This window comes from Triturus cristatus, chromosome 9 (genome assembly GCF_964204655.1).
Source record: "Triturus cristatus chromosome 9, aTriCri1.1, whole genome shotgun sequence".
Classification (NCBI taxonomy): domain Eukaryota; kingdom Metazoa; phylum Chordata; class Amphibia; order Caudata; family Salamandridae; genus Triturus; species Triturus cristatus.
Genome location: NC_140592.1, coordinates 1,226,568,477 through 1,226,591,313, shown reverse-complemented (window position 1 = coordinate 1,226,591,313; position 22,837 = coordinate 1,226,568,477). Strand labels below are relative to the sequence as shown.

The following is a 22,837-nucleotide window of genomic DNA, read 5'->3' as shown; positions in this document are numbered from 1 at the left end:
CCTCCTCGCCGTCGAACGATGTTTCCTCGACGGCGATCTTGATCTTGACGGCGATCTTGGTCTCGACGTCGACTGTGGAGATCGTCTACGTTCTTCTCGCGACGTCGAATGATGTCTCGCCGACCTCGACGTCGAACGATGTCTTTCTTTCGACGACGAACGATATCTCTGTGCAGACGTCGATCGATCTTCTCTCGACGTCGACAGATGCTTCTTCGACGTTGAACTATGGCGCCGAGTCCTCGACGCCGAGCTTTTAGACGCCGTCGACGTCGAACGCATCCTCTTCGACGCTGAATATAAAGTCGACGTCGATTTTCTCTTTGCAGCATGACTTCCCCTTGACTCCTCACCTCTCAGCGACGATCCCGCCGCTGGAGTCTTCGACGCCGAGCCCGACGTCGATGGAGAGCAAACAGGGACCAACTGCTTCGACGTCGACCGTTCTGCTAGGCCATACAGCCTAATCCTCTCCCTCTCCTTTAAAGTCCTTTTGGAAAGGTCTTCACAATGACGACATGTTGCTGGAGAGTGAGAGTCCGGCAGACAGATGATACACACCTCATGTGTGTCTGACGCAGCCTTCTTTTTTCCACAAGATGGGCATGGAACAAATAAAGAAGGCATTTTTCTGACAAAATGGTTGAAAAATCAGTCAGAAAAACACAGGATACTGACTTCCTCACAGAAATTGTAAGAAGAAGTCCAAAAAAAAATCTTAAAGTTGTTATAATTTTTGACTAAAGAGTCAAAAAAGAAGAGAGCTGAATTCCAGGGTCCTGACTGAAGGAGCCGGAAAGAACAACTGACCTAACTGTCACCCCTGAGGCATGATGGGATGTGGAAGTCAGGGCTGCCTTAAAGGCACGGTGCCAGTTTTTACCTGTACAGGGCTTTTTAGTCTCTATGGTATTGTATTGCAATGCAGCCTGCAGGCTGGCAATGTGTTATACATCTGTGTTTTTCCACAGTTTGTTCTCTTTATTTTTTGCTTTCTCATGAGTGTTTACCTCATTAAAAAAAAAAAAAAAAAAGAGATTTGGGTGTATTGTTATACCTTTATACATATATATAGATATATGTGTGTTATTGGATGTGTATATTTACATTGCCTAGCCTTTTATGGGAGCTGCATTTGCTTGGAAAAAATGATATATGTTTATACATATACAGAGCTGTATATATGTATGTTTTTTACATATATAATTTTATTATTTCCGGGGTCCCCGCACATGGGCGGGAATATTCAGTGCTTATGACTTTGATGAGGATACCCCTGGAAGAGAACTAGAATTACAGGTAAGTAACTTACCCTTTTTATACCAGTATGAAAATTTAATTTTCCACAATGTTGTCCTTTGAGCCGCTCTTACGTCTGGGTTCGCTTTTATACAGCTTTGCCCTTCGAGCTGCTTGTGAGAAGTTGGCCTGATGTATGATGTCACTAGTTATAGTGTACACCTTATATCAGTCCAAATACCCTTATGGTGATTGGTTGTAAAGTCAACCTTATAGACCAGCTATCCTAGTGGTAGCATGGACAAGAGCAGTCTTAGGCTAAACTCTGAATGGCATGTGAAGCCAGCTGTGATACCATATATAATCCCTTGAATACCAAATGAAAGGACACCACAACAGATATATATATATAAAATAAAGTGTATTTATTCTAAGCAAACCCTCAGCACTCTTTATGAGTTTAGAGGTAAGTACAACACAGTCTTATTAATGCATACAGTAAGTCACACAGGTAAGTAATACAGTTAGGCCCTAGGGGCCACGCAAACCATATACTAAATAAGTGGTATAAGAACCACTGTCACGGAAATAGAATAGGCCTAGGCCTAGGGAATCGCTGGGGCTACACTACACTAGCGTTAGTTAGGGAGTGGGAGGCCCACGGGATTCGTGTGCAGAGTGGAAACACTCACGCGTAATGCGTAAAAGTCAATAGCAATGTTACAGTTTAGAAATAGATAGATTTAGGACACTTCCGGAGTAGCTAGGAAGTTGAGACTTGAAAACTAGACACTAGGATAGTCACTATCCTGATGAGCACCGGAGTACCCAAGTTACCTAGCCCACAGGCTGCGGGTGCATAGGGGTGAAGATGCGTCGTTTTCGTCGTCGACTCCTATGGATGCCTGAAGAAAGATGCTGACAGGCAGTCAGGGGAGAGTGTCCGGTGGATCCCAAGCCTGGGATCAAGAAGAGAAGAAACCTGCAAGCAGAGGGGACAGAGTCAAGGTCACTAGCCAGTGACCACGTGGAACCAGGAAGGAACCAGGCGATGTCGTGAAGAGTTGCAGGGGAAGGTGAAGCTTGTCGCTGGAGCCAGGAGGACCAGGAAGCGTCGAGGACGACCAGGACCAGGAGGCGAGCTGTCCCACGAAGGCTCTTGCTGTCGGCGGCGTCGAAGTTGGACTAGGACTCACCAAGCCTTGGCAAGCGGAACCCACGAAGAACAAGGGACTTGCTTCTGGTGCAGACCAGGAAGGTCTGGGGTGCTTCTTCTTTGCAGAGAAGCGGGAGCCAGTCTGGAGGAGCCAAACCAGCGCAGAAGATTTTAGGGAGCGTCGTCACAAAGGCCACTAGCCAGCGGGCAAGCAACCGGACAGACGCGGCAAGCAGGAAAATGCTGAAGGGCCCCACGCAGGACTCGTGGAGTGTGGGGGGCTGGTCTTCGGTGCAGATGGTGCTTGGGGTTGGGGCTTCTCAATCCCCGGTGCACAACTTCGAGGGTACCTCAGAAGCTGCGCTGTAAGTTACTAGCCACTTTTCCCAGGTAGCCGGTCCCACGTCGCTCGTCGCCTCCACGGATCTCAGCTCTGCTGCAGATGTGGATGAGGGTCGGAGAAGTCTGGAAATCAAGGCTCTGGTCGGGCTCTGCAGTCGGTTCCTCGTCGAACGTTTCACAAAGCAAAGGGTAGTCACTTGATGGTGCCTGTTTGCACAGGGTAGCCACTCCTTGGCTACAAGGGAGATTCTTCAGTCTTCTTCTTTCGTCGAATGTCGAAGGTCCAGAGTTTCTGTTCAGTTTTGCAGGTTCAGGATAATCTAAAGTCTTGAGGCCCAACTCCCACTCTTATACTAATCTGGGGGGCTGGGATACCTGCTAGGTCACGCCTTATGGGTGGGACCTGGGAGGGGGTGGTTACACCCACTTCCCTTTGTCCAGTTTCGCGCCAGAGCTGGGGCTGGAGTGCCCCAGCGCCGGTTTGAACTGGACTATGCAAGGAACACCTTGTGTGCCCCAGGCATGTCTCATTCCTTTCAGCCCACCCTGCCCCAATACACTAAAGGCTGTCTGGGGAGGTGCTAGCACCTCCCCAAGCAGGAAACCTATTGTCCAGGCCTCCCTGGCTGGGATCCCTCCCAGCAGCAGGAGGTCAGACTTGTGTCGTGGCAGCAGCATCCATTTTGTGATGCTGAGGCTTTGGTCAGAGGCTAACAGTTGAAGTATGATTTTAACATGTCTTTCCCTCTAGAAGGGGGGAATAATATTCTCATGTCCAGAAATGGCATGGGGGTATTATTCCCGAGTGTTAGACACCTTACACGACATGCTTTGATAAAGCCAAACCATAGTTACCATAACCGTCTAAGATTATAAGGCACTTTAAGAGTATATGGTAGGCTATATCATAGAACAGCTATAAGGACATGGTTCCGAAAGCTGCAGACAGGCTCAGCTCATGCTAGAGCACCATCTCACATGTTACCAAGCACTCTGCCTCCAGGATTGTCAAGGCCTGCCATAGGAGTGACTGATAGGTACACATGTGTCTATATGTAAGTTAGGTATAGGAATACTACACCTAAGCAAGGGGTGATTACACGACCTTGCCCCAGCTGAGTGATCAGCCAGTTGTGTCAAAATGGAAGGCCAGGCCAGGGGTGGCACAATACATGCTGCAGCCCCTGGTAGGCCTAGGGTACACCTATGCCCTGGGTACCTAGGGTACACTGTACAGGGGCCAATAAGGTGATCCTATCCAATTGGGTTATGCACCTAGAGTACATAGTAGTAATTTAGAGAGAGAACAGCAGGGCTGTGGGTCTGATTAGCAGGCCCACAGCCACATCTAAGTCGTAAACCAGTAAAGCAAAAGCAAAAAGTGGGGGTGAACATAGAAAGCAGACCCTACTCTCCTACACAACCCCCCCCCAAACTTAGGGACATTAAACTAACCTTGACCAGTTGAGTCTTCATGTTCTAAGTGGAAATATCTGGAGAGTCCATCTGCATTGGCATGGTCAGTCCCAGGTCTATGTTCCACTGTGAAGTCCATCCCCTGTAGGGAAATGGACCACCTAAGAAGTTTGGGATTTTCACCCTTCATCTGATTTAGCCACAAGAGGGGCTTATGGTCTGTCTGAATCTTGAAGTGAGTGCCAAACAAGTATGGCCTCAGCTTCTTCAGGGCCCAAACCACAGCAAAGGCCTCCCTCTCAATAGCTGACCAACGTTTCTCTCTAGGGGTCAGCCTTCTACTTATAAAAGCAATGGGCTGGTCTTGACCATCTACATTCAGTTGTGAAAGAACAGCTCCCACACCTAACTCAGAAGCATCTGTCTGGACAATGAACTCTTTGGAGTAGTCTGGACTTTTCAGAATAGGTGCACTGCACATGGCCTGCTTCAGGTCATCAAATGCTTTTTGACAGCTTGCTGTCCACTGAACTTTTTTTGGCATCTTCTTGGAGGTCAAGTCATTAAGTGGTGTCACTATGGACCCATAGTTCTTAACAAACTTTCTGTAGTACCCAGACAGGCCCAAGAAAGCTCTGACCTGAGTCTGGGTAGTTGGAGGAGCCCAGTCCTTTATGGTCTGGATCTTGCTCTCCAGTGGTTGAACCTGACCCCCACCAACTAGGTGGCCCAGGTATACAACCTTGCTCTGCCCTATCTGGCACTTAGTGGCCTTGATAGTGAGGCCTGCCTTTTGCAGGGCCTCTAAAACATTCCTCAGGTGGACCAGGTGATCCTCCCAGGTGGAGCTAAAGACAGCAATATCATCAAGATAAGCTGCACAATAATCATCCAACCCAGTAAGGACTTGATTCACCAGCCTTTGGAAAGTGGCAGGTGCATTCTTCAAACCAAAGGGCATTACCACAAATTGATAATGTCCTCCTGGGGTCGAGAAAGCAGTTTTGGCCTTTGCACTCTCAGCTAGTCTGATTTGCCAGTAGCCTGCTGTTAGGTCAAATGTGCTCAAAAACTTAGCAGCTGCCAGTCTGTCAATGAGCTCATCTGCCCTAGGTATTGGGTGGGCATCTGTCCTAGTGACAGCATTGAGACCTCTGTAATCCACGCAAAACCTCATCTCTCTCTTACCATCTTGGGTGTGAGGTTTTGGCACAAGGACTACAGGACTAGCCCAAGGGCTCTCTGAAGGTTCAATGACTCCCAGCTCCAACATCTTTTGTACCTCAACTTTTATGCAGTCCCTGACATGGTCAGGTTGCCTGTAGATTTTACTCTTCACAGGCAGACTGTCACCAGTGTCCACCTCATGGGTGCACCAGTTTGTCTGACTTGGGGTCAGAGAGAACATATGTCTGTAGGCCTGCAGAACTTGTCTGCAGTCCTGTTGCTGATGGACAGTGAGGCTGTCAGAAAAGACCACACCATCAACTGAGCCATCATCAGGGTTCTGAGTCAACAGGTCTGGGAGAGGGTCACTCTCTTCCTCCTGCCCCTCATCTGTAGCCATGAGTAGCCCCATGTCTGCCCTGTCAACATATGCCTTCAATCTGTTGACATGAAGCACCCTGTGGGGGCTTCTGGGAGTCCCAAGGTCCACCAAGTAGGTGACTTCTCCCTTTTTCTCAACAATAGTGTGGGGTCCAGACCATTTGTCTTGGAGTGCTGCTGGGGCCACTGGCTCCAACACCCACACTTTCTGTCCTGGCTGGTAAACAGTCAGTACAGCCTTTTGGTCATGCCAAGCTTTTTGGAGTTCTTGGCTTGCCTCAAGGTTTTTAGAAGCCTTCTTCATATACTCTGCCATCCTGGAGCGGAGACCAAGTACATAATCCACTATGTCTAGTTTGGGTTGTCTGAGAGGTCTCTCCCATCCTTCCTTCACCAAACACAGGGGTCCTCTTACAGGATGCCCAAACAAAAGCTCAAAAGGGCTGTAGCCAACCCCCTTTTGTGGGACCTCTCTGTAAGCAAACAGAAGGCAGGGTAAAAGGATGTCCCATCTTCGCCTAAGCTTGTCTGGTAATCCTTTTATCATTCCCTTTAGGGTCTTGTTGAATCTCTCCACAAGCCCATTGCACTGTGGGTGATAGGGTGTGGTGAACTTATAGTTAACACCACACTCCTTCCACATTGCAGTCAAGTATCCTGACATAAAGTTGGCACCTCTGTCAGAAATGACCTCCTTTGGAAAGCCCACTCTGGAGAATACTCCAAGCAGGGCCCTTGCCACAACAGGAGCTGTTGTGGTCCTCAGGGGAATTGCTTCTGGGTACCTGGTGGCATGGTCCACTATCACCAGTATGAATCTGTGCCCAGATGCTGTTTGTGGGTCCATTGGTCCTACAATATCTATGCCCACTCTTTCAAAGGGGACCCCCACCACAGGTAGTGGTATGAGGGGGGCCTTTGTGGTGCCACCTGATTTGCCACTGGCTTGGCAGGTGACACAGGAGCGACAAAACTCCTTAGTATCTTCTGACATATGGGGCCAGTGAAAGTGAGGGACAAGCCTGTCCCAAGTCTTGTTCTGGCCTAAATGTCCTGCAAGGGGAATATCATGGGCCAAGGTTAGAAGGAAGCCTCTGAACTTCAGTGGTATGACCAACCTCCTGGATGCACCAGGCTTGGGGTCTCTAGCCTCTGAGTACAGTAGCCCTTCATCCCAATACACTCTATGGGTACCTTGAGCATTCCCTGCAGCCTCAGCAGCAGCCAGCTGTCTGAGGGGTTCAAGAGAGGGGCAGTCTAATTGAGCCTGCCTCAGATCTGCCCTGGAAGGTCCCCCTGTCCCAAGAAACTCAACCTGATCAGGTTCAAGTTCTTCTAGGACAGTTCCTTCAGGGCTCTCAGAACCATCCTCCTGGGAGGGCTGATCCACCACCTGAGGCAGGGGGGAAGGCACAGCCTTAACCCTACTGCTCTTTCTCTTGGATTGTGACTGGTCCATAGTTTCAGGATCCAGCACTTGTTCAGTGTTGCACTTTTTGGCCTGTGACCTGGTCACAGCAAGGACATGTGCATCTATCCCCAGCATTTCTGCATGGGTCCTATACTCCACTTCAGACCAAACTGAAGTTTCAAGATCATTGCCCAGTAAACACTCTACAGGAAGGTCTGAACTAACAACAACTTTCTTGAGGCCAGTTACCCCTCCCCAGGAGAAGTTAACAATAGCCACACTATGGGAGGTAGTGGCATTGCTAGCGTTGGTCACTAGGTAATTCTCACCTAGTATGATCTGTCCAGGGTCCACAAAAGCAGGTGTCACCATTGTGACACTAGCCCCAGTGTCCCTGTAGGCCTGAGCCATTCTTTGGTTGATAAAAGGTGTCTGTCTGTACTTGCCCAGGTTACTGGGGCCTACAGTAGAGGACAAAGCTAAGTCCCCATCACAGATCAGGACAGCCTGAGTAGGCACTCTGACTAGGCCAGAATCCTCCTCAGTTCCCAGGGTTAACCCTACTACACCCTTTTGCTGGGAACCACCACTTACAGCTGAACTAGGGGGTACAGTTGCCTTAGGGGCAATGGTGGCTGGGGGCTTATCCTTTTTGGTGCACTCACTAAACCAATGTGAGGTAGACTTACAATAGTTGCACCATGGTTTCTTTTGGCCTTCTTTCTTCTTATCCTTTTTGGAACCACCCTCCCCCTGAGCCTTTTGGGGGCCTGGTGAAGACTTCTGGTCTTTTTGTTTCTGCTCATTACCCTTCTGGTCTGCCTTTTTCTGATCACCGCCCTGGTTCTGGTTTTTCTGCTTAACTCTAGTCCTGACCCATCTATCTGCCTTCTTTCCCAATTCTTGGGGAGAAGTCAGATCAGAATCAATCAGGTGTTGGTGCAATAGCTGGTTTTGACAGTTGTTAAGTATTTGTTCTCTCATGATCAAATTATACAATCCTGTATAGTCCTTAACCTTACTTCCCAATAGCCAGCCTTCCAGAGCCTTAGTGGCACAATCTACAAAGTCAGTCCAGTCCTGAGTCTGTGTCTTCTGGGTATCCCTGAACAACAACCTGTATTGTTCAGTGGTTAGGCCAAACCCATCAATCAGAGCACTCTTCAGGACAGTGTAATTATCTGCATCCTCATCACTAACTGTGAGGAGCTTGTCTCTTCCTTTCTCAGAGAAGGAGAGCCACAAGATAGCTGCCCACTGACTTTGGGGTACCTGCTGTACTTTGCAAGCTCTCTCCAAAGCAGTTATCCATTTGTGGATGTCATCCCCACACTTGTAGGGAGGGACAATCTTGCTCAGGTTTCTATTATCATAGTGCCTGTCTCTATCTCTAGGAATGTTGCTGCCACCAGTGGGTTCTAACCCACTTAACTTTTGTTCTCTAGCCAGAGCAAGCTTCTCTTTGGCAAGGGCAAGTTCTTCCCTCTGAATCCTCAGATTAGCCTCCCTCATTCTGGCTGCATGCTCCTTTCTCTCAGGTGAAGTCATTCCCCTGTGAGAGGAAGCATTAGAGGTGTTAGAGACATGGGAGTGGATGGATTCCCTTGAAGGGGATCTGTCCCTCCTGCTTCTCTGTGAATGTCTACTTGTGGGTCTGTATGGGGGGACCCCATGCAAACTCCCATGTAAACTTAAGTTAGCCTGGCTAAGTCTCCTTACTTGGCTCTGGCTGTCTACCTCCCCATCTGAAGGCCCATCTGACTCCTCTGTGGTGGGTAGACCCTCCTCTGCGCCTAGGGCACCTTCCTGTGATGCCCTCTGAGCATCATACTCCTCTAGGAGTTGTCTTAACTGAAGGAGGGTAGGGTTTGCACCCTGTTTTATTCCTCTGGAGGTACACAATTGTCTCATCTCCTGGAATGTTAAGGTATCATACCTAGAGGGGGTCTTCTGCAGACCTGCCCCTCCTGAGAGAGCATCTACTTGATCTCCTCCCAGAGGCATGATCTAGTGAGGGTGTGGTGTGTGCACCTACCTACACTAGTTGTATCTACTAAAACCTTTCTAGTAGTTGTAGTCAGGGTGTGTTATTCCCTTCAACCTACAACTACAAAGTCCAGTAGGACTTAAGTATAATAATCTATGTTATATGTACCTAGACAATATCTGTGTGATCTTTCAATTTAGTATCTCAAGATTACAATGGTATTACAACAGCAAGCTCAGATCCCAACCGCTGCTCACCAATGTGAGAAGTTGGCCTGATGTATGATGTCACTAGTTATAGTGTACACCTTATATCAGTCCAAATACCCTTATGGTGATTGGTTGTAAAGTCAACCTTATAGACCAGCTATCCTAGTGGTAGCATGGACAAGAGCAGTCTTAGGCTAAACTCTGAATGGCATGTGAAGCCAGCTGTGATACCATATATAATCCCTTGAATACCAAATGAAAGGACACCACAACAGATATATATATATAAAATAAAGTGTATTTATTCTAAGCAAACCCTCAGCACTCTTTATGAGTTTAGAGGTAAGTACAACACAGTCTTATTAATGCATACAGTAAGTCACACAGGTAAGTAATACAGTTAGGCCCTAGGGGCCACGCAAACCATATACTAAATAAGTGGTATAAGAACCACTGTCACGGAAATAGAATAGGCCTAGGCCTAGGGAATCGCTGGGGCTACACTACACTAGCGTTAGTTAGGGAGTGGGAGGCCCACGGGATTCGTGTGCAGAGTGGAAACACTCACGCGTAATGCGTAAAAGTCAATAGCAATGTTACAGTTTAGAAATAGATAGATTTAGGACACTTCCGGAGTAGCTAGGAAGTTGAGACTTGAAAACTAGACACTAGGATAGTCACTATCCTGATGAGCACCGGAGTACCCAAGTTACCTAGCCCACAGGCTGCGGGTGCATAGGGGTGAAGATGCGTCGTTTTCGTCGTCGACTCCTATGGATGCCTGAAGAAAGATGCTGACAGGCAGTCAGGGGAGAGTGTCCGGTGGATCCCAAGCCTGGGATCAAGAAGAGAAGAAACCTGCAAGCAGAGGGGACAGAGTCAAGGTCACTAGCCAGTGACCACGTGGAACCAGGAAGGAACCAGGCGATGTCGTGAAGAGTTGCAGGGGAAGGTGAAGCTTGTCGCTGGAGCCAGGAGGACCAGGAAGCGTCGAGGACGACCAGGACCAGGAGGCGAGCTGTCCCACGAAGGCTCTTGCTGTCGGCGGCGTCGAAGTTGGACTAGGACTCACCAAGCCTTGGCAAGCGGAACCCACGAAGAACAAGGGACTTGCTTCTGGTGCAGACCAGGAAGGTCTGGGGTGCTTCTTCTTTGCAGAGAAGCGGGAGCCAGTCTGGAGGAGCCAAACCAGCGCAGAAGATTTTAGGGAGCGTCGTCACAAAGGCCACTAGCCAGCGGGCAAGCAACCGGACAGACGCGGCAAGCAGGAAAATGCTGAAGGGCCCCACGCAGGACTCGTGGAGTGTGGGGGGCTGGTCTTCGGTGCAGATGGTGCTTGGGGTTGGGGCTTCTCAATCCCCGGTGCACAACTTCGAGGGTACCTCAGAAGCTGCGCTGTAAGTTACTAGCCACTTTTCCCAGGTAGCCGGTCCCACGTCGCTCGTCGCCTCCACGGATCTCAGCTCTGCTGCAGATGTGGATGAGGGTCGGAGAAGTCTGGAAATCAAGGCTCTGGTCGGGCTCTGCAGTCGGTTCCTCGTCGAACGTTTCACAAAGCAAAGGGTAGTCACTTGATGGTGCCTGTTTGCACAGGGTAGCCACTCCTTGGCTACAAGGGAGATTCTTCAGTCTTCTTCTTTCGTCGAATGTCGAAGGTCCAGAGTTTCTGTTCAGTTTTGCAGGTTCAGGATAATCTAAAGTCTTGAGGCCCAACTCCCACTCTTATACTAATCTGGGGGGCTGGGATACCTGCTAGGTCACGCCTTATGGGTGGGACCTGGGAGGGGGTGGTTACACCCACTTCCCTTTGTCCAGTTTCGCGCCAGAGCTGGGGCTGGAGTGCCCCAGCGCCGGTTTGAACTGGACTATGCAAGGAACACCTTGTGTGCCCCAGGCATGTCTCATTCCTTTCAGCCCACCCTGCCCCAATACACTAAAGGCTGTCTGGGGAGGTGCTAGCACCTCCCCAAGCAGGAAACCTATTGTCCAGGCCTCCCTGGCTGGGATCCCTCCCAGCAGCAGGAGGTCAGACTTGTGTCGTGGCAGCAGCATCCATTTTGTGATGCTGAGGCTTTGGTCAGAGGCTAACAGTTGAAGTATGATTTTAACATGTCTTTCCCTCTAGAAGGGGGGAATAATATTCTCATGTCCAGAAATGGCATGGGGGTATTATTCCCGAGTGTTAGACACCTTACACGACATGCTTTGATAAAGCCAAACCATAGTTACCATAACCGTCTAAGATTATAAGGCACTTTAAGAGTATATGGTAGGCTATATCATAGAACAGCTATAAGGACATGGTTCCGAAAGCTGCAGACAGGCTCAGCTCATGCTAGAGCACCATCTCACATGTTACCAAGCACTCTGCCTCCAGGATTGTCAAGGCCTGCCATAGGAGTGACTGATAGGTACACATGTGTCTATATGTAAGTTAGGTATAGGAATACTACACCTAAGCAAGGGGTGATTACACGACCTTGCCCCAGCTGAGTGATCAGCCAGTTGTGTCAAAATGGAAGGCCAGGCCAGGGGTGGCACAATACATGCTGCAGCCCCTGGTAGGCCTAGGGTACACCTATGCCCTGGGTACCTAGGGTACACTGTACAGGGGCCAATAAGGTGATCCTATCCAATTGGGTTATGCACCTAGAGTACATAGTAGTAATTTAGAGAGAGAACAGCAGGGCTGTGGGTCTGATTAGCAGGCCCACAGCCACATCTAAGTCGTAAACCAGTAAAGCAAAAGCAAAAAGTGGGGGTGAACATAGAAAGCAGACCCTACTCTCCTACACTGCTCTCCTTCCAAACTGCTATCTATCTTGTTCGTTCGCTTCCACCACCTCTATGTTGCTCTGTCTCCATTTGCTTCCTATCCTGCAGCCTCTGAGTTGCTTCTAACCCATCCGTGTTGCTTCACCAGCGCACCCCTGCGTTGCGGACGATTGCTCTGTGCTGCTTCCCGCCACCCTCCTGTTGCTTCGACGTGCGCCGTGATGTCACCCTTAGTGTTGCCCTGATGCCCTCCCACCTGCATTCTTTCGCCCCCCGAATTCTTTTCCCTCACCCATGCACATTTCTTCCAATCGCTTGTGTTACTTTTTTTAAACCAGCCAAAACTGGGATTGGTAAACAAAAAGATGCGTCATTTCATAAGAGCGAGCATGCTTGGTTCGCTAACCTCCAAAGTGGCATGGCCCAGCTGGCAGTGTAGGCTTCTTTTGGTGGAGCCTGGGCAGTGCATGAGCTGCTCTGCGAGCCATGCTGTATTGGAGTATGGACTTAAGTGCCTGGTTCACTAACCTCCAAAGTGGCATGGCCCAGCTGGCAGTGTAGGCTTCTTTAGGTGGAGCCTGGGTAGTGAATGAGCTGCTCTGCGAGCCATGCTGTATTGGAGTATAGACTTGAGTGCTTGGTTCGCTAACCTACAAAGTGGCATGGCCCAGCTGGCAGTGTAGGCTTCTTTAGGTGGAGCCTGGGCAGTGCATGAGCTGCTCTGCGAGCCATGCTGTATTGGAGTATAGACTTGAGTGCTTGGTTCGCTAACCTACAAAGTGGCATGGCCCAGCTGGCAGTGTAGGCTTCTTTAGGTGGAGCCTGGGCAGTGCATGAGCTGCTCTGCGAGCCATGCTGTATTGGAGTATAGACTTGAGTGCTTGGTTCACTAACCTCCAAAGTGGCATGGCCCAGCTGGCAGTGTAGGCTTCTTTAGGTGGAGCCTGGGCAGTGCATGAGCTGCTCTGCGAGCCATGCTGTATTGGAGTATGGACTTCAGCGCTTGGTTCACTAACCTACAAAGTGGCATGGCCCAGCTGGCAGTATAGGCTTCTTTAGGTGGAGCCTGGGCAGTGCATGAGCTGCTCTGCGAGCCATGCTGTATTGGAGTATGGACTTAAGTGCCTGGTTCACTAACCTCCAAAGTGGCATGGCCCAGCTGGCAGTGTAGGCTTCTTTAGGTGGAGCCTGGGCAGAGCATGAGCTGCTCTGCGAGCCATGCTGTATTGGAGTATAGACTTGAGTGCTTGGTTCGCTAACCTCCAAAGTGGCATGGCCCAACTGGCAGTGTAGGCTTCTTTAGGTGCGAGCCTGGGCAGTGAATGAGCTGCTCTGCGAGCCATGCTGTATTGGAGTATGTACTTGAAGCCCCAATGCGCTGTGCTCCTCGGCTCAGATTACCTGTAAAGGATGTGCTTTCGACCCCAGCTCAACCTTTCTCTCGCTCATTTGCCCGCCACAATGCTCTGTCTATCATTTGCTTCCCTATGCCCTCTGTGCCCCTTCCCCCACCGCGCCATCATTTTTGCTTCCCCACACCCGCACCCTCAGTTTTGCTTCCCCACACCCTCTGTCTGTGTTCCTTCTGCTACCTTCTGTTTGCAACCCCCCCACACACACTTTTAAGCAAGCATTTGGAATGCAATAGGTCTCGCATTTGCAAGAGCTTAAGCTACTGGCATTGTAAATGACAATACCTTTTATTTATGTTTTAAAAACCAAAACATAAATAAAAGGCATTGCCATTTACAATGCCAATAGCTAAAACTCGCAAAATGTTGAGATCTATTGCATTGCAGATGCTTGTTTTTCCTGTTCATTAGCCATGCTGCACAGCATCGAGGATCCTGTGCACCATGTCTAGAACAACTGGCAAAGCCAATAGGTGCCAATGCTTGTATCCATTTCGTGCTTCTGAAAAGAATTATCCAAGGACCTAAATGTCGAAGGGAAACTGGGCAAATCGTGTGCTATTTCTATGCTGTGTTAAAGTCAAGGAGGGCTTGTGTGTCCTGAGTCAATTATAGATGCAAACAAATGAAAGGCAGCATTCTGGCTTTTAAAGGGACATACACTTTTGACAAAAATATACCATGGTCCCCTTTACTATTTATGCTATCCATACAACGTATTTTTCTTACTTGGACTGTATTCCATATTGTATGTTACCAGACCAATGAAGCAGACCGCTACATGAAAGGTGGGTACAAAGTGGGGTTCGTAAGATATTTATTACACCAAAGATGCATAGTAAATAGATATGACATCTGTCTGGATTTTTTTCCAGATCCTTGAGTTATAAGGCAATACTGAATTTACTTCCTGTTGATAGAATGCGTGGTACATTTTCTGAAAAGGTAAAATGGGGAAGCCCAAACCAGCCTATGCAAACCTGGGTTAATGTATCTGAGGGAATATAGGCTTCTCTATGGGCATTAACTGGTAAAGCCCTTTGTAAGCACAACAATAATGGCATCGCTCGCTCTTGGTGAAGTTTATTATAATTTGTACATAAACTCAATCAGTGTGTTGTATCTTATAAGTATCAGAGCACACATTCTAGTTTGCAATTCATTTGCAGTACTTTGTAAATATTACAACTAGGGTGTCTACACACAATTTGCATGATTTACATGTTAAAATTCCACCCAAAGCTACTACCATATTTCCTGGAGTTGGCCAAAGTCAGGGATTGTAGTATTACTTCTGATGGATACATCTGCCAGTGGATTCCTCACCTTGTGAATATCCCCTGCGCCAGCAACATTCGGAAACTTTTGTAGCAGTCCACGCCGATGAGGTCGAAGACGACGTCACAGAGGCACGGCTCCGCTCGCGACTCCGCTGACATCACCGGCTCCATAAGAAGACCTCCTCGGCGTGATGACGTCAGTTCCCTTTTTTCCGCGCCGACGACGCCAACGGATTTCGGGAATCGTTACTGGTAGCTTTACCTGTTACTTTGTGTTTATTCCGAAGTTTCTCTGTCTTTCTTCGAGAATGTCGGCAAGGAAGTCTGGTTTCAAGCCTTGCCGTCAATGTGGCAAACACATGTCCATCACTGACCCGCATGACGACTGCGTTTGGTGTTTGTCATCGGACCACGATGTTGAAGGATGTTCGTGTTGCAGGAAGATGAGCTCGAAGGCTCTTAAGGAAAGAGAGGCAAAGCTCTTTATCGCCCGGATGAAGAAAAAGGAGAAAAGAGGTAGAAGAAGATCCAGGTCGAGGTCGAGGTCGGCTTCCAAGTCGACTTCGGGACATGCTTCAAAGAGCAAGAAGCATAAGAAGAAGAGGAGGCATTCGTCTCATCATAAGGCCTCGACGTCGAAGTCTAAATCACCTGCTCGGCGTCGAAGGGAGTCAGTGTCTCCTTCTCCTGTCCCGGCTTCGCCTCTTGCTCCTTCTTCTCCTGTGTCTTCTCCGGCTCCGGCTGAATCGCCGGTGCCGGCGTCCTCTCCGGCGCCGATGGCTTCTCCAGATCCTGCAGGTCCTTCGGCTCCATCTCCGACTCCGGCCCAGGATGAGGATGATCAGGCTCCGGGTGAGTCTGTGATGCCGCAAGTTCCACCGTCGGCGCCGGCTGGCCCGAGTCCGGTGTTACCTGACCAGTATCCGGCTTTCCCTAATCCAGGTCAGGACCCCTCGCATTATCTCAATGCGATGTACGGGGTGTTTTCTCGGGCCATGTATACCTCTGGTGCACCTATGGGTCCGATGGGTCCGATGGCTTTTAATCTGGGAGTGCCGCAGGTTTATCCTCAAGCACCGTTTATGCCTTTCTTCCCAGCGACGCCGTCTTGGCAGATGCCGGCGCCGAGAACATCGACGCCGATTCCCTCTTCACCGGCGCCGACTCGACCTCGTTCGATGCCGGCTGCTCCAGCTGATCCGCGTTCGACGCCTCTGCCGGCGCCGTCGGATTCGATCACGGCGCCGCCGACGCCGCAGGTGCGGATCCGTTCCAGAAGGGAGGCGCAGAGAGTGCTGGAGGAGAGGCGCTATCTTATGGACGAGGCTGAAGAGGGGGAATTGGTCGAATCCGATGAGGTGTTTGACGAGTTGAAGGAGGCAAGTGGGTTGGATTTGTCTCCGGAGTGGGAGATCACTCCTCCATCGGATGAACCTTCTAAAGACGCGGCACCTTATCATGCTGTAATCAGAAAGGCTGCAGAGTTGTTGGACCTTCAATTGCCATCTGTTGAATTCAAGTCTAATATCTTGACTGAGGTGTTGCACTCTCCAACTGCGGTGTCAGAGCCGCTGTTGCCTTTTAATGAAGCAATATTGGAGCCTGTGTTGGATGTGTGGCGCAAGCCTTTTTCGGCTCCTGCGGTGTCCAAGGTGGTTGCAAGGAGATATAGGGTGGCTCCAGGGGATCCTGAGTTTTTGTCATCACACCCTTCACCTGAAAGCCTGGTCGTTCAGGCTGCTTGTTCTGGACGTTCAAAAGGTGCGTTTCCTCAAGTCCCAGGGGACAGAGAGGCCAAGAAGGTAGACCAATCGGCCAAGAAGGTCTTTTCATCAGCCAGTATGGCATTAAAATCTTCTAATGCGACTTGCTTATTGGGGCGCTATATCCATGCGCTTATGGATTCAGCTAAAAAGTTGGCACCGAAGCTGTCAGAGGAGGATAGAGCAGGCTTCCATGAAGTACTATCGGATGCCCAGGCGGCTGCTCGCCAGGTTATTCAGAGTGGCCTGGATACAGCAGACTCAGTTGCCAGGGTCATGGGGTCTTCAGTCGCCACCAGGAGGGGTGCGTGGCTTAAGTCCTCCGAATTCTCTTCTGATGTCCAGTCAGCCTTGTTGGACTTACCTTTTGATGGGTCTGGTCTGTTCGGGAAGAAGGCTGATGCTGCTCTCGAGCGCTTCAAAGAGAGTAAGGCTACGGCTAGGTCGTTGGGCCTTCAATCCCAGCCGAGAGGTACTTTCAAGAGGTACAGAGGTTTTGGTAGGGCGAGTTTTCGTTCTTATAGACCAGCCCAGCAGCAGCAGCAAAGTTCCAAGGGATATAGAGGAAGACTTAGAGGTCGCTCACGTGGCCGTCAACTCTCCTCCTCCTCTTCCTCTTCCTCAGCCCCTCCCACCACCGCACAACAGCCCTAGATTCGGCATTCCGGATCATGCTGGTCCTGTGGGGGGCCGGCTTACCCATTTTCTACAAGATTGGGAATCTGTAACTTCAGATCTCTGGGTTCTGGATCTTGTAGAAAATGGGTACGCCCTTCCCTTTTGGGAATTCCCTCCAAATTACCCTCCTTGCCAAGGGGTTTGCTCGGAGGACCACCGTCTTCTCCTACAGGAGGAAGTCCTGAAGTTGTTTCAGAAAGGTGCGATAGAGGTGGTTCCGGAGCAGGAGAGGGGTCAGGGATGCTACTCCCGGTATTTTCTGATCCCGAAGAAGGACGGCAGATTGCGTCCGATATTGGACCTCAGAATCCTGAATTTTTACCTGAAACAGGAGAAGTTCAAGATGCTCACCCTTGCGCAGGTTCTTCAGGCTCTGAATCAGGAGGATTGGATGGTGTCGCTCGACTTGCAGGATGCGTATTTTCACATCCCCATTCTGAAGTCGCACAGGAAGTATCTCCGGTTCACGGTAGGGTCGCAGCATTATCAGTTTGCGGTCCTCCCGTTTGGTCTTACTTCGGCACCTCGAGTCTTCACAAAGGTGATGGCAGTGGTGGCAGCCCATCTCAGAAGATCGGGAATTTCGGTTTTCCCTTATTTGGACGACTGGCTGATCAAGGCAGAGTCGTCGGAGAAGGTGCTGTGCCATCTGCGGGATACAACTCAGCTGTTGTTCAGATTGGGTTTTTCGATCAATGTGCCCAAGTCTCACCTGGTGCCCTCTCAGCGCAACCTGTTCATAGGTGCGGTACTGGACACTACTGTGTGTCGAGCATTCCCTCCTCCTCAAAGGATTCTCGACATTCAGGAAATGATTCCTTTATTTTACAGCGGAGCGGTCGTTCCAGTTCTGAAGGTCCTTCGCCTGCTCGGTCTGTTCGCCTCCTGCATCCTGTTGGTCAACCATGCACGCTGGCACATGAGGGCGCTCCAGTGGTGCCTCCGCAAGCAGTGGTATCAGCACAAGGGAGATCTCAGGGAGTCTGTGAGGATCTCCAGAGAAGCTGCAGCGGATCTATCTTGGTGGAGCGTGGAGGGCAATCTGTCCCAAGGAAAGCCCTTCCATCTACCTCCATCGGTGACCACGGTGATATCGGATGCATCCACTCTAGGGTGGGGTGCTCATCTGGGGGATCTGGAGATCAAGGGTCTTTGGTCTCCGGAAGAAAGGTTGTTGCACATCAACCTTCTGGAATTACGGGCGATACGTTTGGCACTCAAGGCCTTCCTTCCTTCCCTTCGCGGTCAGTCGATTCAAGTCCTGACAGACAACACGACCGCGATGTGGTATATAAACAAACAGGGAGGTGTGGGGTCTCTTTGTCTCTGCAGAGAGGCCCTGCGTCTATGGTCCTGGGCTCAGGACCATCGGATTTGTCTGATGGCAAATCATCTGGCCGGAGTTCTGAACGTGCGTGCGGACAGTCTCAGTCGGCAGTTCTCCGCCGATCACGAGTGGAGGCTTCATCCAGAGGTAGTTCTTCACGTCTTTCGGATGTGGGGAACTCCTCGGGTGGACCTGTTCGCCACTCACGAGAATGCTCACTGCCCGTCATTCTGCAGTCTCCAGTATCCTATGCAGGGAGCGTTGGGGGACGCGTTTCAGATAGATTGGAGCTCACAACTCCTTTACGCGTTTCCTCCCATACCCTTGATTCCTCGGGTTCTGAGGAAGATTCGCAAAGACCGGGCCCAAGTCATATTGATCGCCCCGGATTGGCCAAGAAGGGTGTGGTACACAGATCTTCTCCACCTCTCCTCGTGCCCTCCACTCCGTCTCCCTCTCAGGGCAGACCTCCTCTCGCAGTCGGAGGGGCAGGTTCTACACCCCCACCTCCAGAGCTTACACCTTCATGCCTGGAGATTGAACGGGGCAACTTGAATTCTTTCTCTCTCCCGCCGGATGTGGTGGACGTTATTTTATCGGCCAGGCGACACTCCACCAAATCAATATACTCCTATAGATGGTCTAAATTCGTTCTCTGGTGCGGAGAGAGGTCAATTGATCCCTTGAAGGCTCGTTTGTCTAATATTTTACAGTTTGCCCTTTCTCTTGCTCAGCAAGGCTTTGCTGTGGCTACTGTAAAAGGATATTTATCTGCTTTGTCGGCTTTCCTATGCCTGCCGGATCAGCCGTCCTTATTTAAATCACCTATTGTGCTTAGGTTTCTCAAGGGCCTTACGAATAAATTTCCTCCTACTCCCTTTATTGTACCTCAGTGGGACTTAAATCTTGTACTGACTTATCTTATGGGTTCTCCCTTCGAGCCCTTACATAAGTGTCCCTTGAGACTGTTGTCTTTTAAGACAGTGTTCCTCGTTGCAATCACCTCGGCAAGGAGGGTAAGTGAGCTTCAAGCTCTTAGTTCAAAACCCCCATTTTTGACTGTGCATGCTGAACGAATGGTGCTCCGGACCAGGGCTGCGTTTTTGCCTAAAGTGGTAACTCCCTTCCATCTGGGGCAGTCCATTACCCTTCCTTCCTTTTATCCTCCCCCACACCCTTCCAAGGAGGAGGAGAGACTTCACCGTTTGGACCCTAAGAGGGCGGTGAGCTTTTACCTGGACAGGACTAAGGACTACAGGATTGATGACCAGCTCTTTGTGGGCTTTGCTGGCTGCAGAAAGGGTCGTGCGGTGCACAAGCGCACCCTTTCCAGATGGATTGTGCTATGCATCAAGATCTGCTACTCTCTAGCTGGTAAGGAGCCTCCGGAGGGTTTGAGGGCTCATTCTACCAGAGCAAAGTCTTCCACATCTGCCTTAGCTAGAGGTGTTCCAGTGGAGGACATTTGTAGGGCGGCAACTTGGGCCTCCCTCCACACCTTCGCAAAGCATTATTGTTTAGACACCGAGGTGAGGAGGGACGGACATTTTGCGCGATCCGTCCTTCAGGACTTTCTGGTATAGAAGGGTGGACACCCTCCTCCGGGAGTGGGGGACTGCTGTGGAATCTATTCACAAGGTGAGGAATCCACTGGCAGATGTATCCATCAGAAGGAGTAGTTTCTTTTCTGTAACTCCAGTTCTGTAGTAGGGGTATCTCTGTTATAGTCATAATCTAGTGAATAGTCCCGCCCATGTGCGCGGACCCCGGAGCAATAAAAAATAATCTCTAAAAGGTGACAAATCATGCAGACCTGCATACACCTTTAAGAGAGAATTTAATTTAAAGACAGATAATGCAGCCTATACCCACAGGCTACACTGTCCAGTACTTCAACTAGAATTCCACCAATATCCACAAACAGCACTGCCTGTCCAGTTTTTCTCCACATAGGAAAAAACCCTGCCTCTACCAGCAAAAGCCTCTGGAATGATAGAGAGGAAGGAGTGGACAGACAAGCCCCATAGGCTGCCATTATGTGGCTTGGAACAGGATACTGTGCCTTTAAGAAAACTTTCCAGTTTTCCAGAACTTTCCCCAGTATCCCAGAATGCCCAGCAGGTCCCATTTACTTTCAGTTCTTTTTGAAGGCGTAGCACGCCAGACCTGTAGCATTCTACATATGAATAAGTATCTCTCCACCGGGGAGGAGGGCGGGCGCTTATGACTATAACAGAGATACCCCTACTACAGAACTGGAGTTACAGAAAAGAAACTACTCCTTCTGTAGTAGGGGATCTCTGTGTATAGTCATAATCTAGTGAATAGAATGGCAAGCCCATCCCCACACAACAAAAGCGGTGGAGAACACATAAGACACTACCACTACTGTGCGAACAAATTTCGCAGCGAAGCCTGCCCAACCTGAGCATCTGCCCTGGCATCCGTGTCCAGACAGTAATGCGCAGCAAAGGTATGGACCGACTTCCAAGTGGCCGCCTTACAGATTTCCGCAATCGGAACATTACGCAGCAAAGCCGTCGTGGCAGCTTTGCCCCTGGTGGAATGAGCCTTAGGTTTACCCCCTAAGGTCTTATTAGCCTTTTGATAACACAACTGTATGCAGGACACAATCCACCGAGAGATGGACTGCTTAGAGGTCGCAAGACCAGTCCTGACTGAGCCATAATTAACAAACAGTTGGTCAGACCTACGAATATCCTTGGTCTTATCCAGATAAAATTTCAACACCCTTCGGACATCCAGGGAATGGAGAGCCCTTTCCGCTGGTGAAGAGGGATTCTGAAAGAACGTAGGTAAAGTTATGGTCTGATTGACATGAAAGTCAGAGATAACCTTAGGAAGGAACTTAGGGTGAGTACGCATCACAACCTTAGCAGCATGAAACACAGTATAAGGTTCTTGACAACATAATGCCTGAAGTTCACTCACCCTGCGGGCCGATGTAATGGCCACTAGGAACGCCGCTTTCCAGGATAGGTGCTGCAATGAAGCCTTGTGAATAGGTTCAAAAGGCTCTCTCATCAGTCTGGACAGCACCACATTCAAGTCCCAAGAAGGCGAGGGAAGTCTGACAGGAGGGAACACCTTCTTCAAGCCTTCCAAAAAATCCTTGACCACAGGAATCTGAAAGAAGGACGTCTGTGAAGGGCACTTCCTGTAAGCAGTCAAAGCAGCCAGATGAACCTTAATGGAATGGAAATTAAGGCCAGACTGCGCCAGATGCAAAAGGTATGGAAGGATGACATCTTCCTTACATGTTGTCGGATCAAAGTTCTTGGATTTACACCAGATACAGAACCTCTTCCACTTGTAAGCATAGGATGTCCTAGTGGAAGGTCGCTTAGACTCCTTCAGAATGTCCATACAATCGTCTGGTAGATTCAGATGACCATATTGCACTATTTCAGGAGCCATGCCGCCAAACTCAAAGACGAGAGGTTGGGGTGCACCATCCGCCCCCCGAACTTCGTGAGAAGGTCCGGCCTGCACGGCAACCGCATGTGAGGAAGGAGAGACCGGTGAAGAAGGTCCGTGAACCACCACTGCCTGGGCCACTCCGGGGCGATCAGGATCATCCGCGCCCTGGACTGGGACAGCTTGATGAGCACCGCCGGAATCAGGGGAATGGGTGGAAAAGCGTACAGAAAGCTGTTCGACCAATCGATCCATAGCGCATTCCCCAGCGTCCCCCGCTGGTAGTACCTGGATGCGAAGTCTCGGCATTTGCTGTTTTCGGCGGTGGCGAACAGATCTACGTCTGGAGTCCCCCACCTTGTGAAGACTTCTCCTAGTACTTCGTCGTTTATGACCCATTCGTGGTTTTCCTGAATCAGCCTGCTCAAGGCGTCCGCCTGAGCATTCTGCACCCCTGGCAGATGCGTGGCCGTAATCGTCAGTCCTCGGGCCAGCAGCCAGCGCCAGATCGCCTGCGCCTCCTGCGACAGAGTGCGCGATCTCGACCCCCCCTGCTTGTTGAGGTAATACATCGTGGTTGTATTGTCCGTCTGTATCAGCAGCGAGTTGGTCTGGAAGGACGGAAGGAAAGCCATCAGTGCCAGGAAGACAGCTCTGAGTTCCAGGAAATTGATGTGGTACGTCGATTCCAAAGGAGACCACTTCCCTTGAATCTGCAGGTCCCCGGAATGCGCACCCCAGCCCTGGAGAGAAGCATCCGTCACCACATTCGTCGTGGGAATGTCCTTGTGGAAGGGAACCCCCTGGAGGAGGTTTTCCGCCGAACACCACCACTTCAGAGACTGACGAGCATGTA

The 22,837-nt window shown here is 50.0% G+C and overlaps 1 protein-coding gene across 4 annotated transcripts in view; it reads left to right on the top strand.

The window, feature by feature from the left end:
* The window catches only part of RYR3 (ryanodine receptor 3), a 2,047,168-nt gene that overhangs the window by 2,009,166 nt on the left and 15,165 nt on the right, over positions 1-22,837 (top strand). The gene's annotated exons all lie outside the window — the stretch shown is intronic.